This window comes from Camelina sativa, chromosome 11, assembly GCF_030686135.1.
Source record: "Camelina sativa cultivar CO46 ecotype springtype chromosome 11, ASM3068613v1".
In the NCBI taxonomy this organism is placed as follows: domain Eukaryota; kingdom Viridiplantae; phylum Streptophyta; class Magnoliopsida; order Brassicales; family Brassicaceae; genus Camelina; species Camelina sativa.
In genome coordinates, this window is record NC_141890.1 from 38475876 (window position 1) to 38494878 (window position 19003).

The 19003-nt window shown below is 36.6% G+C and overlaps 1 long non-coding RNA gene and 1 pseudogene across 6 annotated transcripts; both read right to left on the bottom strand.

Annotated features, from left to right (window-relative positions):
* Positions 1-4959: 4959 nt before the first annotated feature.
* Positions 4960-6961, bottom strand: LOC104725301 (uncharacterized). Of its 5 annotated transcripts, none has more exons than XR_015572652.1 (6): positions 6676-6919; positions 6432-6478; positions 6106-6266; positions 5836-5916; positions 5532-5743; positions 4960-5443 (listed from the first exon to the last, which is right to left on the bottom strand). It is a non-coding gene; the product is annotated as an uncharacterized LOC104725301 (long non-coding RNA). The 5 variants fall into 5 exon arrangements; XR_015572650.1 differs by having other exon boundaries at positions 6658-6919; XR_015572651.1 differs by lacking the exon at positions 6432-6478 and having other exon boundaries at positions 6658-6952.
* Positions 6962-17130: 10169 nt separating this feature from the next.
* LOC104725302 (F-box protein SNE pseudogene) lies at positions 17131-17949 on the bottom strand (annotated as a pseudogene). The gene has a single exon (XR_015571115.1). The product of XR_015571115.1 is annotated as an F-box protein SNE pseudogene (transcript).
* Between the last annotated feature and the right edge of the window lie 1054 nt (positions 17950-19003).

Below are 19003 nucleotides of genomic sequence, written 5' to 3' on the forward strand. Positions count from 1 at the left end.
TTTAAGTTTGGGGGAGGGTCCTATAACGTATATAACATTGTGTTTTATTTTCTTATTTTCTTATTTCAAAATTTGTGCATGCTAGTTTTATTAATTTGAGTCTGCATCTATGTGCATTGAAACAACCCAAAAAAAAAAATTTGAAAAATTAAAATATAAAAAAAGAGTGTTCATGTAGTTGCATTTACATATTAGGATTGAGTCTAGTTTGCTTCATATAGGATTGTTGCATATGCATTTTAGGGGACAATGATTAAAACCACCTTGTTTAATGCCAAACCTTAGGATTGAAGCCTTTTCATTGTTGAGTGAGGCCTTTTCATTGTGCTATAGGTTGTGAAACCTTGATAGTATTGAGAACGACAAAGAACTGGCTCTTGATTTAGCTAAGTTAGAATCATTTGGACTAGCTAATAGAATCAGTTTTGAAAGATAGTTGGTTAGCATGTTTATTTTTAAACCTGAAATCCATCAAATAAGATATGCATTTAACCAGTGTACTACAACGGATCTTTTGAAAAAATATGAATTGATGCAGTATTTATATGTTGAAACAAATTATTACATCTTTCAGAGGTAAAAACAAATTTCTGCTGTCGGGTTTTGAACCCGGAAATACATTAAATTAGAGATGAATTTAACGAGTGCGCTACAACAGATCTTTTGAAAATATATGATTTCATGCGGTATTTATATGTTGAAACAAATTATTACATCTTTTAGAAGAAAAAAGGATTTCCATTGTCGGGCTTTGAACCCAGAAATACATCAAATCAGCGATGAATTTAACCAGTGTGCTACAACGGATCTTTTGAAAATATATGAATTGATGCAGTATTTATATGTTGAAACAAATTATTACATCTATAAGAGGTAAAAAGGATTTCCGCTGTCGGGCTTTGAATCCAGAAATACATCAAATCAAGGATGAATTTAACTAGTGTGCTATAACAGATATTTTGAAAATATATGAATTCATGTTGTATTTATATGTTGAAACAAATTATTAAATCTATCATAGGTAAAAAGGATTTCTGCTGCCGGGCTTTGAACCTGGAAATCCATCAAATTAGAGATGCATTGGTACACCCCCAATGTCACCTAGACGTGTCACCATTGCTGAAAATACCAACTGAGTTATCACCGGTGACCCCATGGAGATAGGCGTACAGTTGAATTGTGAGTTCGAGAACTCCAACAGGGCTTTGGTAGCAATTAGAGATACTCTGGTACCCACTGTGTTGTGTGACAGTGATGCACTGCCTTATTTTGATGATCCGGGTGAAGGAGGTAAACATTTTTTAGTCTCGACAAGTTGAAAACCATGTTACTGATCACGCTACACAATAACATAATGTGTAGCAAGAACTTTTTATTTTATGTTGGTAATGCCCAGATTTGCTAAGCAGGACGTTTAAGGATGCTGATTACCAAGGCGACAATATATTCGTAGGGAGAATATTCAAAAACAAGGAAGATTTTACAACCAAGATGGTAATCCACGCAATCCGTCGGAAGTTCCATTTTATCCACTCTAAATCATGCACGTTGAAGGTGTTGGCTGTGTGTGTTAGTCACACGTGTCCATGGCGTGTGTTTGCAAATAAAATAGATGACATCGAGCGTTTCAAGATTAGAAGCATCACTTTACAACACACCTACAGTCTCGATGCTTAAGGCGACTTTCACAAACAAGCCACAACTACTGTTATTGGAAGGCAGATGAAGACACAGTATGTCGGCGTCAGTAGAGGACCGAGGCCAAAGGAATTCCGGAAAATACTTCGTCAAGACTTCAGCCTAAACATTTCATATTGGAAGGCGTGGAGGGCAAGGGAGATTGCAATGGACAATGACATGGGATCAGCCATAGGAAGCTTCGCATTGGTTCAGCCATATTTCAAGCTGCTCTTAGAAAAAAATCCAAACTCAAATGTAGCACTGCAAACGGAATTGGATAGCAATGGAGTTGATCGGTTTAATTATCTGTTTTTGTCACTCCACGCATCAATCCAAGGATATGCGTACATGAGGAAGGTAATTGACATAGAAGGTACTCACCTACGAGGCCGATATGGAGGATGTCTCCTTGCTGCAAGCGCCCAAGATGCAAACTTCGAAGTGTTTCCCCTTGCCTTTGCGATTGTGAATAGTGAAAATGACGACGCATGGACGTAGTTATTATGCAAGCTGACGAAGGTTGTGCCACAAAGCAGACCTCGTATTTGTGTCGGACAGGCACTCTTCTATCTACGCAAGGATACATTAGGGACCATCAGTTTTGCTATTAGCTACCATTAATGTATATGTTAGTGTCTATTTTTCACAACCGTATAGTTAATGCTTATGCTATCACAATATCACAATACCGGTCCAATAGTTAATACCATTTGGTAGCAAGTCATTTCATGAATTAGACTTATCAAATACGTTGTAAAATGTGTTGATACTACTGTTATCAGATATCACGTTTAGACAAATGACAGTAACACCAGAATACCCATATCTGTTATCAGATATCATGTTTAGACAAATGACAGTAACACTAGAATACACATAGTCTGTTATCAGATATCATGTTTAGACAAATGACAGTAACACTAGAATACCCATAGTCTGTTAAGAGAAAATTATATGTTCTTAGTGTTATCAATACATACAAAATATTACATGTTAAGAGAAAGTTATATGTTCCTAATGATCAAAATGTTATCAGGATTATCAAAATGTTATCACAATGATCAAAATGTTATCAAAATTATCTGCTCATAATAAATAGAAACTCATGAAGCTTACTTAACATATAATTATGACGGCTATAAGTAAGACATGTAACACATATAATCACTAGTTGCTTCACAAGAAGTTACTTAGCAAACTAACATATCTAATATTATCACAGGTTGGTGATGACTTAACAGATGCAGTCTCTAATACTAATATTATCTGTCAACAATGAACTGAATGTTATCAAATATGATCAGAATATTACATGTTAAGAGAGTTATCAAAGGCGTATACGTACAGCTTGAGAAAATTATCTGTTCGTAATGATCAGAATGTTATCAGGATTATCAAAATGTTATCATAATGATCTGCTCATAATAAACCTCTATACTGTACATATATTCATCACCTTTTTACCCCTATTACACATGCATGTACAGATAAAAGATTTTTCCGCAATAGATTTAGTTGTCAGAAGATTTAAGTTGTTGGTTATTAGATTTGTTGGGGATTGTGTTGTCATATCTGGCGTAATCTTCAAATAAAGAACAATACAGATTGCCTTCAGTTCGGAAAGGCCAATCAGCGTTTATCAGTATTATATAGCATTGGGAACTAGGTCTTTTAACCTAAAAAGTAAAGAAAACCAATTCACATACTCAGCATCGTAAACCGCCGATTCTGGCAGCATACCATCAGAAAATATTCAGATCTAACAGAAGTGTTTTTCTGGTAAGTGAAACCTCCTTATTTAACGGTTGCGTGTTTTAATCAAATGATGGCCATCAAGTTCATTATGATTCAAACATGTTTCTGATTATATTTTGGTTCGTTGTATGTTGTTGCAGACTGCAGGTTTGTAGTAGAGGAAGTGACATGAGCTGTGGCTCCTGAGTCTGTGATCCAATCATTACCATTAGCGATTTGCAGAGAGGAAAACACTTGAGCTACATCGGATCTTTGATAGTTGTGGTCAAAGCGATTCCAGCAGTCAGTCGCGAGATGTCCAGTTCGTCCACAAATCTGACAGATTGGTCGTTCACATATATCACTTATAAGAAGAATGTTGTATTTTGCTATGTTTTCTTTCCATCGATACTACTATTCTATCTATGTACAATAACTTTTCTCTCATCATAGTAAGCGGATAATTATGTCTACCCGTAGATATAGAAGGTAATCGATGAAGTAAACAGAGTTTTCATCCATCAATGCCGCCTATGTGTAATTCAGTAAGATAAGGAGCCCAGTCCTAAGGTACTTCCACAAGGCCTTAGCAAACACCTTCTTTGCTAGGAAGGAAACTGGAAACTTGAATGAAGGTGAGCTGAAGATGATTGATGTGGCACTTAATAGCATCATTCTTGAAGCAAGGGATGGAAGCATCATCCTTGGGAGCAAAGAAGGCACTGATCTTGCAATGGTGCTCATTGACCACATGATTTACTTGAGAAGTTGGGTAGGCAAGCTACAAAACAAAGGTTCAAGAGGGGCCCTAACCATTGGAGGTATGAGTCTCTGAAGATTTCCGGGCTTTTGAATGGTTTGGGTTGTGATTATTATCCTATCACGACTGTTATTCAATGTTCTCTGAGCAAGATCTCTCCGCCAAGCTTCGGTGATGTGGTCTCTGAAGTAGAAAACTTTGACACCAAGCTTCGGTCATACAATGTTTCTGACACAGTTACTCCACATCTTGCGTTTCATACTCAACAAAGTGGCTATGGCAATCAGTCGAGAGGAGGATATCGTGGCAGAGGACAGTCTTCAGGACAAAACAGAGGACGTGGAGGTTACTCTTCACGCGGCAGAGATTTCTCTCAACACCAATCCCACCCTCAAACTGGTGAACGACCAATTTGTCAGATATGTGGCCCATCTCACATATATCACTTATACTTCTTGTATATAGATATTTTTCATTGACAACTCTCATTTATATTCTCTCTCTAACCCATTAGAGCAAACCCATTGCATATCCTCAAATTAGTGTGTCTAACTTTTAATAATATTAAAAATAATATTAATCTAAATTTAGATCTTCATCCTCTTGTTTTTAGTTTTGATCCTCCCATTAGTCATCCCAAAATATGAGTATCTTGATTCCAAACTCAACACAAAACTGATCATTGATTTCTTGTTCTATGTTGAGTTTGCAACATATTCATCTCTATCCGGACATAATATAGTCACACTCGATCGGTTGCCTCTGAGAACTATTGTCCAGGTATATATGAAATACAACAGAACAAATCTGTTAACCTTTCTTGAATTCAAAGAGTAATATATAAGTGACTGACATAAAGCTAAACATCATATAATAAAACAAGATCAATACTCAAGTGCTTTTCACGGAACAAGTAAAGATGAGGATGATGATGCAAGACGAGCAGTTGGAGGCAAAGGAAGAAAATTCTGCAGGTTGTAGAGATGATGAAATCAAGACACTTAAAAGAAGAAGCAAGAGACAGGACACAAAACTGGGGATTGCGTTGGCAAAAGGTGAAGAAATCGTTCCAGATAAAACGCGAAGACGATGAAGCAAGAGACAGGACACAAAGAACAAGTTCCACAACACCAAGAACCAGCTTGAGGAGAAGAATGTCAATGTCATAAATCAATCATAGTCTCGGCCAAATCTCTCAACCTAATGCCCGATTATGTATTCACAGTGTTTTAAAGACTGTGACACTACATACTGAAGAATCTTATAAACCTGCCCAAAACCAAAATCTTGTTTAGTTATAAAGATACAAAAATCATCACACAATGATAACAGAGTTAATAATAACAAATTTTTCTACCTGCTGCAGTCTTACTATAGACAAAGTTGAATCATGAGGAAACAGCAAATGAGTATTGACAATCAAAACTTGTTGATGAGCATCGTGCTGAGAGTAAGGGGGAACTAATTCTACATGTAGCAACTGCGCAACTCTGTCACCACAATCGTTAAAAAGCAAATCCCTCGAGTTCACAACTCTAAAATAATCCTTATGAACAGCCGTAAGCAAACCTATCATCATCACCAAATCACAAATGAAAACGCCACATACACATGGAAACAACAAACATCAAAGCCAAGAAGATTGTCACAAAGTTAAATACCATCGCCACGGTTATTAATTAGTACGGCAGCATTTTGGGACTCAAGAGCATCAGTTTCTTCACCAGCAGCTGACTCAGAACCTAACAAAAGAGCATCAAACAAGAATTAACAAAAACTAGCCTTTTATGAATGCATTTTATGAACATCAATACTAGCCTTTTATGAATCTTTCTCCACTAAACTCAGTTAAACATAAGAGTAAAGCAAAACGCCCAGTGAGATAATTAAGAAAGACCCATTCCACAGACCACAGAAAGCATGAAATTAACCTCATAGCCCAAAAGGTGTATGTAAGCAACAAAATCAATAAACTTTCGAGTAGAGGAAAGAAGAAAATCATGGGTTTGCTAGATAAGCTAGAAAACTCCGCAGAAGGAACCAAGACACTCGTCGAGTTCCACAAGCAATGGCGAGCAAAGCAAGCACCAATCTATAACAACAGAAACACCAAGCAATGGTCAAAATAGTTGGTAATGTATTATAATACTTTTGGTGCTATAGTCGTCGCCACCACCATTGGAGCTCATTGTTTCTTCTTTACATTGCCAAGTTTCAGACCTATATATACCTTATATAGAAAAAGACCTCAGTATACCTTATACTTAGCTTCAAACCTTTCAAACACATACAATTTCTACAAAACTGCAAAACGAAACACAATTCTTGTTCGACTGTTGATATAAAAAAAAAAAAAACAGAAACAAATAATATTATCTCCAATGTGCACAACAATAGAGAATTAGAAGAAGCTTCGTTAACAATTTAATCCTAGAACCTCTGAAAATTACAAAATTGGATACATAATTTTGAGTGAGACTCACTATGGGATCTTATCCGACCTCTGGTTGGAGACGAAGCTGCGGCGCGACGATTGTGTCACCAAAAATTTCTGACCTAACAAAGAAGAAGTAAGCGGAATCGGAGAAGAAAAAGACGACTTGGAGAGATCCATTTTGTCTCGAAACCGATCAAAACTTCGATTGGATTTTGATAAATCGATTATTGCTTTCGTCGTTTCGTTTTGTTCTGTTCGTATTGAGAGAGAGAAAGAGAGAGGAGCAAAATGAAGAAAAAGAAAAAACCAATGAATTCTTGACACGTTACCGAATTTGAGATGATGTGGGCAGAGACACGGATCACGCATATTTTGGATTAAAACTTTAAATTTTTTAATTTTTATTATTAAAAAACTTGAACACATCCCAATAGTATGACCGATGGGAGTGCTCTTAATAGACCATTAAAATATTTCTTTAAATATGTTTCATATATCTAATTTTGTGCCAGTAAAATGAATGTTTAAAGTCATACTGAAAGATCTATTAAATCCTATTTGCTAAAAGATGGTTGGATAATACTTACATATATAGAGAACATGGTAAAAATATTCACGGAGTGGTTATGTGGAGAGAAATTTCAATTCATCTTTCAATACGAGCATGATTTGGTGAAAATTTTAGAAAAGAGGTGCATTCATACAAACTGGTTGTTAGGTACTAAAAAATGGGTGAAACACATGTGTGTGGATTACTTAAATATATTTCTTTTTGGATTCAGATTCAAATTCATGAAAATTTTAGAAAAGAGGTGCACTCATACAAACTGGTTGTTAGTTACTAAAAGATGGGTGAAACACATGTGTGTGGATTACTTAAATATATTTCTCTTTGGATTCAAATTCATGAAATTTCATTTAACCACTACACGATTCAAGCGATTACTACTTTATATGAATTAATTGCGTAAGTTCCAGAAAAAAAAAAAATTAGCCGTTGAAAGTTTTTAAAAGATAGTTTGTTTACCTCAAAACTAAGTTTCAATGTGTTTAAATCTTTTGAGAAAATCAAAACTATAATATTCTTCTAACTAGAGGGTCAACAATAGTCATTTACTATCCCCTATATAATAAAATGGAAGTACACCACCTTTTTTAGTAGATTATATAATTTTTATAAGTTGGTTACAAATATGTTATAGATTAAATATAGGTTGGTTACAAAAAACGTTATACATTAATTAGTCAATATGTGGGCTATATGAATACACTTAAGAATATCCCAAAGAATCCTCTTAAAAAGAATATTCCAATAATTTATATAATTTTCTAAACAAAATCTTTAGTATTCCATATATTATTACAAAATATATACTGTTAGACATAAAAATATACTTTTAGGCGTAAAAAGGATTAAAATTTTGGCAATTTATCATACTTAATCGTGATTTCGAAGATCTTATTGTGCAGTTGAAAATAAAATCTTACCTAAGCACGGGTCATATTAAAAAACTTTCACCAAACATGTTCAAAAATTAAAATAAAAACAAACAACAAACATAACCATTTTTTATACATAAAATTACAAAATTAACAATATAAAACATAAAATTTATATGTTTTTTTCAAGCCATCTTATTTAGCAGATTAGTTTATTGCATAATGTTTTATTCAAAAAAAACTTTTTAAAAGAATCATATCAATTAAATTTTATTTTAAAATTATAATATAAATAAATAAATTTCAATTGCTCTACCATGGGTCCTAATCTAGTTATTAGATAATTTAAAAGACGTCTTACAATTGCCAATGCTTGACACATGCGTAAGATGTGTGTCCTCTGCTTAGTAGAAATAGACAAATTCTAGTTGATATTAGAAGAGATGGTGAAGCTCAGTGTAAAACCATTCAACAGTTTTTTTTGAACAACAAAACCGTTCAACAAATGTTGCAAACCTATTGCAGAGTTTCATGTCAGATCATTAATGATTAATCTCTTAAAACATCAATTACGTTTGAAAAGAAATGTAGATCTGGTTATAAGAGGAACGTAATAAGACTGAGCGTATCTTATTCATTAGAGAATGTACAATATATATAGTCTCAAACAATAGGTTTCTATAAGCACTAATTACATTTGTATCCTTCTCTCCTTTATACACCCCTTCAAGATGGAGACAGTGACTTAACTCCAATCTTGTAAGCTAGTTCTTGAAAACGTGGCCGAGGTAGAGGCTTTGTCAAAGCGTCGGCCAACTGATCATGTGTCGAGATATGGGAGACACGCAAGGCACCGGATTGAATATAGCCACGCACGAAGTGATAATCAATTGCTATATGCTTCATTCTTGAGTGGAAAACAGGATTTGAACAAAGATAGGTAGCTCCCATATTATCACAGTATATAACCGGTGCTGCTGATAAGGTGATGCCCAATTCAGAAAGAAGTGAGCATATCCACTGAAGTTTCGAGGCTGTGTTTGCAACCGCACGGTACTCTGCCTCTGTGGAGGATCGAGCGACACTCCTCTGTTTCTTGGAGGACCACAAAATCGGACTTCCCCCAAAGTAGACAATATACGCATTTGTGGAGATACAATCACTTTTATCACCACCCCAGTCAGCGTCTGAAAAAGCATGGACAGTAAGAAGACAGTCCGAGCGAATGAAAATACCATGAGAAGTTGTACCAACGAGGTAACGTAAAATCCTCTTAGCAGCCTGCCAATGATCCGTGGTTGGTTGGTGCATATATTGAGAGAGACGGTTTACCGCAAATGCAATGTCCAGACGGGTAAACGCCAAGTACTATAGAGTCCCAATAACCATGCGGTATGGTTTAGCATCAGCAAGAGGTGTCCCGGAGTGTAACGTGAGCGGTGACTGGGACATCGGCGTCGCCACTGGCTTCGCACCAAGCATGTTCGTGCATGCTAACAAATCGGTGATATACTTTCGCTGCATCAGGTGTAATCCTTGTTTCGTTCTGATTGCCTCAATGCCAAGAAAGTAGCTTAGAGGACCAAGATCTTTGAGTGCAAAACGAGAAGCAAGAGAGGCATTGAATGGTTTAACCAGAGACGATGGACCAGCAATGATAATGTCGTCTACGTAGACCAAGACATAAAGAAACTCCCGATTGTGTTTGTACGTGAACAACGACGTATCCGAGAGTGAGTTTATGAAACCGAGTTGAATCAGAAAATTACGCAGTTCTTGATACCAAGCTCGAGGAGCTTGTTTCAAACCATAGAGAGCCTTCCGGAGTCTACATACATGGTGAGGACGATCATGATCCACGAATCCTGGCGGCTGCGAGACATAAACTGTTTCATTGAGTGTACCTTGGAGGAACGCATTATTGATGTCAACCTGATGAATGCTCCACTCTCGTTTAACCGCTATCTCAAGTACCAGCCGCACAGTAGTCGATTTTATGACCAGACTAAAGGTTTCCGAATTGTCTAGTCCTTGCTGTTGATTGAAGCCTCGAGCAACGAGTCGCGCCTTGTACCTTTCAATGGACCCATCAGTACGATATTTGAGTGTAAAAATCCACTTACATGGTATAACATGCTACGACGGATCAGGTGCTTCCAGATCCCATGTGCGGTGCCGCATCTGTGCGTCGATCTCCTCAGTCATAGCCTTACGAAAATTAGGGTCTTTAAGCGCTTGAGCCACAGTCGTGGGTATCACCGGAGATTTTGCAGCCGAGAGATTAAGCCTTTGTTTGGGTTTGGTAATGTTGTTTTTGGCTCTTGTTCGCATAGGATGGATATTTTGAGGAGGTGATGGTGGTTGGATTATATGAGGTTGTGGTGACGGAGATTGAGTTTCTGGTGTGGATTGTTGATGAGAAGCAACGGAGGATGTGTTTGGCAATGGTGGATGCGAGGAGGAAGATGACGACATTGAAGAAGATTGACCAGATTGTAATGGGCTTGGACTTTTCGAAATTGGGCCTTAATGTGAGATAGAGGGCGAATTTTGTGGGGTTGATGGTTGTAAAGTATGTGGGCCTGTTGTTGTTGGGCTAAGAGTTGGGTTTGAGTGAGAATTGTTTGGTGCATTATCGGACAAGGAAGGCTGCAGCTCAAGCGATAAAGAGTTATGAGATCGTACCTGTGATGGTGATTCAGACGGAGACCGAGGAGACACGACTGAAGGAAGCGGTGGGGAGGTAGGTGGCATTGGGTGAGGATCCGAGCACGACGGCGAGGGGGAATGAGTGAGTGGCGAGGGCACATAACTAACGGGGGCATGCGGTGGTGATGACGTAGCCGAGTCAGTCGACGGTGGCGGTTGTGTCAACAAGCAAAACGGAAAGCTCGTCTCAATGAACTGAACGTGTCGAGACGTATACACTCTACCGGCTGTGAGCTCCATGCATAAATAAACACTTTGGGTGAGAGAGTACCCAATAAAAACACACGGAGTAGAACGGTCATCAAGTTTGTTCGTCTGATACGGGCGGAGCCATGGAAAGCACGTACAGCCAAACACACGCAGCTTCAGATAATTTGGTGACTGGTTGAATAATTTAGCATACGGAGACATACCATGCAACACGTCCGTAGGCATGCGGTTGATAAGATAAGTGGCTGTAGCAAACGCATAGGACCAATATGTCTTCGGTACCGATGCATGACTCAGGAGAGATAAACCCGTCTCAACTATGTGACGATGTTTTCTTTCTGCGAGACCGTTGTGTTCCGGTGTGTGGGGCGGTGTTGTCAAATGTGATATACCACTAGCCGCCAAAAAAGAACGTAACACAATGAATTCACCGCCATTATCCGTATACAACGTTCGGATTCGACTTTGAAAGCGATTTTCCACCAAAGCTTTGAAAGCTATAAAAACCTCCTTGACTTGAGATTTCTGTTTCAAGGGATATAACCACGTATATCTTGTGTAATGATCCACAATCACAAGATAGTATTTGAACTGATCAATAGAGAAAATTGGTGATGTCCACACATCAGAATAAAGATATTCAAGAGGGTGTGATGATTTGATTGTGTTTGTAGAAAAAGGGAGTTTGTGGCTTTTATTGATCAAACAGTCGGTACACGACAATTGTTTTTGAGAAGTGTTTGAAAGTGGTAAAGAAAAATTTGAAACAATAGCTTTTAAAGTCGAGATAGTAGGATGCCCAAGTCGGAAATGCCATGATGAGAGGTCGGTTTTTGGTGATGGTGATGCCGAGAAAGCGGAACTGGTAGTGCGTGTAACCGGCCACTCATATAACTCATTCCTAGTCCTGCCTTGGAGTAACTGGACCTCCGTGCTGAGATCCTTCACCTGAAAGTACGCAGGATAGAAGTGCACAGACACTTGATTATTATTGCACAAGCGATATATCGAAATTAAATTTTTACAGACATCAGGGACATATAAGATATCTTGAAGCTTAAGAGAGCGAGATGGAGTAGGAAGCAAACCAGAACCCATTTGTGTTATGGGAATACCCGAACCATCAGCTATTTTGACCTCTTCACCACCATTATACGGCAGATGTATAGATAGGTTGGAGAGATCAGAAGTCAAATGGTGTGTAGCTCCACTATCGAGGATCCAGGGAGTCAGGTTGTAGGATGGAGTCGCCGCAAAGTTGGCTTGTGGCTGCCACGGAGGTGGTGAACTAGCTTGATATCCGCCGCCAGAGTTAGAGTAACCACGACCAGAGGATTGCAGCTGAGAACACCACCTTGCACTATGACCGTGTACGCCACAAATCTGACAACGCCCTTGGTAACCACGACCACGCGAGATAGAACGGGACTGAAACTGGTTACGTTGTTGGGACATGGTATTATTTCCACGTGATTGCTGATGACCCTGAGTGTTGTGACCTTTATGAGAAGCAATGTTCGCAGAAGCCGAAATTGACGAGGATGCGGTGAGCAACGTTTGAATCTTTAGCTCTTGGTTGATGAGTTTCTCATGGAGAACCATAAGTGACGGCGGTGTGTCACGTCCGGCGATCTGATCTGTAACTTGTTTGTACTCATCAGGTTGACCACCAAGTATGTAGTCAATCTGGTCTTCATGCGGGATCGGACTAGCAAGTAACGCTAGTTGATCAAAACGTGTGGTAAAGCCATTGAAGTAGTCTTCAATGGATTTAGTACCCTTCTTCCATTGTTTTAGCTGCTCACGGATCTGAAGAATGTGACCTCTACTCGGTTGAGCATAGGTATTGGTAAGAGTACTCCAGATCTCAGCCGACGTATTGGCTTTGGAGAGAAGAGGCTGCACCGATAAGGAGATAGCACCGAGAAGACTCGAGAGTAGTAGCTGATCCTGCCTTTGCCAATGTTTGTAGGCAGGATTAACGGTGGTGGTGCCGTCGGTGGTAAGAGTGGCATCAGGGGTGATCGTTGAACCATCAAGATAACCGGCAAGATCATAGCCATTGCATAAGGCATGAACTTGTCGTTTCCACATCAGGAAGTTAGTGGAGGTGAGCTTCGTAACGTTAGACATATTAACGTTAACGAGGGATGACGCATCGGCGGGGGCAACGACTTCAGAAGTTGCAGACATGATCGACAGAGGAACGAGAAAGAAGAGGAAGAGAGAGAGGAGAGAATTTGAAAGAAACGGCGATCGAGAGAAAAAAAAATTAGGGTTTTAACCTTTTATGGCTCTGATACCATAATAAGACTGAGCGTATCTTATTCATTAGGGAATGTACAATATATATAGTCTCATACAATAGGGTTTCTATAAGCACTAATTACATTTGTATCCTTCTCTCCTTTATAGAACGAATCTTTCATATTATCCTTGGTTGTACCTTGTAAATGTACTTAACTAAAGCAACAATGCCTCCTCTCCATTGCTATTTCCTCCTGAACCATTAGTCTTCTTAGAATTAGTTTGCTGGTGAATAATTAACCCTGTTTGTTAAAAAAAAAAAAAAAAAAGTGAATAATTAACCCTATGTCTTGTGCTAGATCAGAACTTCATTTGCGCAAAGATCTTCCAAAATGCTACATACGGACTGGTTTAGCATGTGTATTGGATCATGATGTTTGGTGTGCTCTCAGTGGTCTGGTTTTGATGTCCAGATATAATTGTATATATATATTAGTGTTTGAAGGGAAGATGGTAAGGCTGATAGGAACATTTCAGAGTGAATGGGTCAAAAGTCCTCAAGACTATATATGATAGGTTCTCTCACTCCATTATTGATTTAGACGAAAGCTATGTCAGTTTTTAGATTGAATATGATATATTCTTCTCTATGAAGTCCAATGTGCATGGGAACTAATAGAAAAAGACAAAAATAAAACGTTCATCGCCGATCCGTTTTGTTTATATGTTAGATTTTTCTTGTTTCCAAAATGAAACGACTGTATAAAAATCAAAACCAATTTGTATAACGTAATCATAAAGTCACAAAAGTCTATCATTACTCGCATATCTCTAAACAAATTGAATGTCCATATGATACAATAATGGGATACTTAAACACAAAAAAAGTCGCCATACTTGCATTGCATGTACATGAAAAACTTCTATAAATATAAATCTGGATACTTAAGTACTACATAAGTAACACAAATTAAAATTACGTAACCGGTAAGAAATTTATATATGCACACAATTAAGCTTTAATTAGGCAAAATGAGTGAAATAAACAGAAGAAAATGATTATATGGGCCAATATAGTTAGATGTGGTAATGTCAATATCAAGGCACGCTGTTATTTGCGAATGGGCCCTTAGTATATTTTTGATCGGCATTTAAGTAAGCCAACTCTTTTTTTCTTTGTGGTCACCTAACTTAACGTTTCCAACGTTTATATACTACATACAACAAAGGTAGATACAAAGATATCTCATTCATCCCTAGCTCATCTTATATATTTTCTTTTTTTTTTGGCATCAAATATTCATATTCACATCATGTAAGTTTGAATTTGGGTGATGACACTGCGACAATCCATCACAAATCACTAGACTATATAAGTTTAAAATCTGTAATACCTCCTTAAATTTACATAGTGTAATTGAACTTGAATATAGATGCTGAATTTGAGTATGTGGTGACGTAACAAATTCTTGTGGACGACACTTGAATGCCTAAAACTCATACACAATGCCCAACTTTTGAAGCTCGTAAGAAACTAATATATAGAGCCACCTATGATATTTAAGCAATGGTCTTGTTCCTAGGCATGTCAATTGAGTAAATCCGGTCTACCCGACAGATTCAAACCTCCGAAGACCAAAATATTATTAGTATGTATGGTCCGATTTGAATAAGACTAGAATTCTAAGAATTTATAAATTAACATGTTTTTAGCAAATCCAAGTTAATTCAACTAAGAAGGTGAAAAAAAAAAAAAAGCTTTAATAAAATAAAAATAGAAAACTCACAAGCAAAGCTTATTGATAAACAACAAAACACATCAAATAAATTCTAGCTATTGGAGTCAATATATGTAATGACTAATGATATTGATTTGAATCAGTTTTTCTAGATTCACCAACAAAATGAATGTTCAAAGTTTTTATGTGTTTTGGAAATATACGAAATATTATACGGTTTGTATTGGTACACATGGGAGTAACTGAAAGGGAAAAAAAAAAGAATTTAAAAGAGAATGGTGCACAGGAAAAAAAAAAAAAAAAGAAAAGAAAAACGAAAGAATTTGATAGAGAATAATAAAATTGAAAAGTAGTCTTACGTTTTACTTCACAAAAACTAAAAGAGATTTACGCTATATTTTCTAAAAATGGTAGAAATATCATTTTGCCCAATTACTCCGATTGGTAACTCTTTGGTCAAAAACAGAGTGATATTGTTACTTTGACGCTAATATTGAAGAATGTCTTTGGTGTTCGTGGCTGTGATGTGAACACTATTTGATCCATGAAGGTGGGAATCTTAACTAGGCGTTAATTGGTAAAATGTGGTTTAATCTGTAATGACTATTGCATGATATATAGAATTTCTTGTAAGTTTTGTTAAAGAAAGGTGTGTGGTTACTTTATTCGAAGGTAGGTGTGATTGGTTTAGGTGGTTTCTGAGTAATGTAGTTTTATAATGTGGTGATTATGCCATGTTTCTTTAAGGCATGAAGGTGGCAATCTTAACTAGGCTTATGAAAAGTAATTTAATTTTATGATTAATGGACAGTAGATCGGAATGGATTGTAGTTAATAAAATACATTTGGTTAAGATGGACGGTTATTATAGGATTGAACTATCCAATCGTAGTGGCTCAAGATGAATGGTTGATACTTGGTACAAGACTTGGCTATCAAGGTTAGACATAAGAGCGTGAGTCAAAATGTCATGATATACGATTGTTATAATAAGGTCATATCATACTATCAGTCCTGCATACTATCATAATATCTAAAATCATGATTGAAAATTATTATAGAACCAAGCTGTCAATACTTTTAGATCAATATAAATTATTGTTACTTGTATGGACTATTGACCAGTAAGAAATGTGTGTATGTTGTAGAGATTATTGTAGTTTTTACTTAAGAGTGCATATAAAATTTATTGAGCATGAGACTAAGTGATATGAATGAATCATATGATTCTATTAATTGCATGATCCGATCGATGGTTGCTGAATTAGCATGTGGATGGGGAATGCCATCTTTACGAGGTAATTCATTATTTTTACTTTTTTTTTGTATGCAATTGAGTACTAGTGTTTAGTGTACTGCGCACAAAACTATCATGTGAACAAGTTTTTTGAACTTAGGGGATTTTGGTTTTGTAAGATTGGATAGGGGCTTTGAACATTTTTGAATATATGTAATGAATTTTCTTTTTATTTCATTTTATGTTGCAGTTAAAACTTTAAGAAACTGTTCAAAGGAAAAATCGGCTTGCCGAATTAGACAGACCATATGTAATAAGAGGCGAAACTGTTTGTGTGTCGGAGTGTTTTAGTTCGCCCACAACCACCGAACTCTTGTTCAATAGTCTTTGGCAATAATACAGAAACATTTCGAGACAAATTCTCCCCAACAAGGACAACACTAGATTTTCTGGTCTTCTCACAGTAAAGCTATGTAGGTTCCATCACAACTACACTGGTTTTCCTACAAAAATACTTTCTAGGATTTTTGGTTAACCATACAGTGACTTTCTAGGATGTTCGTGTAACTTAAATTTGTTTTCGTTAATGAAACCTCACAACCATAAAATCATCTTTTCATTGGTACTAATCGCATATGAAAGATACAAACAAACAAGTTTTCTAAAATGAAAATTTGATTAGAATATCACTTTATCTTGCATTTTATAATGTCTCCTCTCCACACAAAAAAAGGTGTCAATAACTTCTTCTACTTTTTTTTTTGCTAAAACTTCTTCTTTAGTATATCTTTACGTTAACCCCCCCCCCAAAAAAAAACACTCATATGGCATAATCAACGAAAATAATGATGCTAAGACTAGATATAAAGAAAAAAAAAGTAGACGAGACAAAACAGCTACACGTTGGCAGTATCTTACTAGCTATGGGAGGGAAAAAAAAAAAAAAAGATCACGTTTCTTAATAAAATCTTGTAATGCAAAATGAAGAAATCGAAATTTCGTAACCGTAAAAGTCGGAATAAAAAAATAATCTGATAAAAGAATACAAATCTTGGGAACTAATAATAATTTATTAATCGTGAGGAAAAAATAAATAACGGACCATTCTGGTTCCGGTACCGGTTCAGACGACGTTAACAGGCTTCCGAAGGAACATGAGTGATGAAGGTGGCGCGTCTCCAATCCACGCGCCGACGTAGAGACGTTCGTAGTAATGGACACAGTAAAGAGATAGTGAGAGCTGAAGCTGGTCTCGTGTCCATAGGAACTTAGGGAGCCGTGCGAGGACAGGACGGATACACAGGAAGTAGAGACATCTATAGCCGCCGAGGGCCGACACTACGGATCGAAGGGACAAAGACGGTCGTGGTGACACTTGTTGGAAACAGAGCTCTTCCCATATAGAGTCGTTACGAGCCACGGCCGACCAAAGACGGCACACACATGCGGCTGAACAGAGAGATGGACCGTCTAGTCGCCGAAGGATTTCCACAAGAACGTCGTGATGGTCGTTGATACTGAATTCGGGACGATCTTGTGCCACTCTTTGTCTCTTGTTGTTACTTTTCTCCACCATGCCTATACGTTTCTCCGACATGGTAAAGCAAGAGAGGTAGATAGAGATCTGTGTGTTTTCAAAGAGAGAAGATTGATACAGCTGTTAATATCACACGGGCACATAGAAATATTTATATGTGTATATATTGTGTGTGAGTGAGAGAGGCAGGGAGAGGAGTGATGTTTATATTTCAATCTGATAATAGAATAAAAATATAATGTTGGTTGGGTGGTTCTTGTTCCTTTTATATAAAACCTTAGTCTGTATCATTACTTGTTGTTGTCTTTTTGTTTCAAAAGCTATTGGTATAACATATAACTATTTGTTTTTGTTTTGTTTTGCTTCACTAATCTTTACATGTCTTTTAAATCCTAGTATGACCAATGGAATTACTTAATACGGGTATCAAACTATTCATATTCAATTATTGATTGGAATGAATCATATAATTATAGTAATTCACATATATATGCTTAGAGTCAATCAAATCAAATTTAACATGCTATTTTGATCATTTTGTGCTATTATTAATTTTGAAATTTTTTTTTTTAAAGTGGAGAGAAAAGAATGTTTACATCCAAGTATCCAACTAAGTGAGAACTATTTAGGAAAGAGTTAAGTTTTTATTTATTTATTTTGAATGCAACTCTGTTATAAAATTGAAATCTAATACTCCCTCCGTTTCATAATATAGAATGTTTTAGAGGTTTTTCTTTGTTTCATAATATAAAATGCTTTCAACTTTTAAGTAACTTTTAGATTATTTTTATATTTTTTTATTATTTATTTTATGCAGTTTTGTTTATGATTGGTTGAATTTTTTTAAAGTGGTTATTTCTTAATCTGTGTGCTTTCACTCAAAACATCTTATATTTTGAAACGGATAGAGTATATTAGTGATTAGTGTTTGTCTTTTGAAAGTGAGCCAGAGGGATAACCTAAAACTTCAAACCTAATCGAGATTGATAGGTAAATTAATCTTGTGGTATACTATTACTATGTATAGATTTTAACTATAATAAGTATTACAAAATGTGTAAAAAAAAAAACTATTACAAAATGTGACTACGTGTGTAAACAAAACCTACTTGTGATTTTTTTATAGATACTGGTGGGTATTATTGGGTAACGTAAAAAGTAAAGAAGGATTTGGAACGACTAGTTCTTTGTTTCCTCCACTCCACGCTTTGCTTTCTGAACGGTAGTGTTGAGTCAAATCCCTCACGTTGACTTTTTTTTGTTTGTTTTTCTT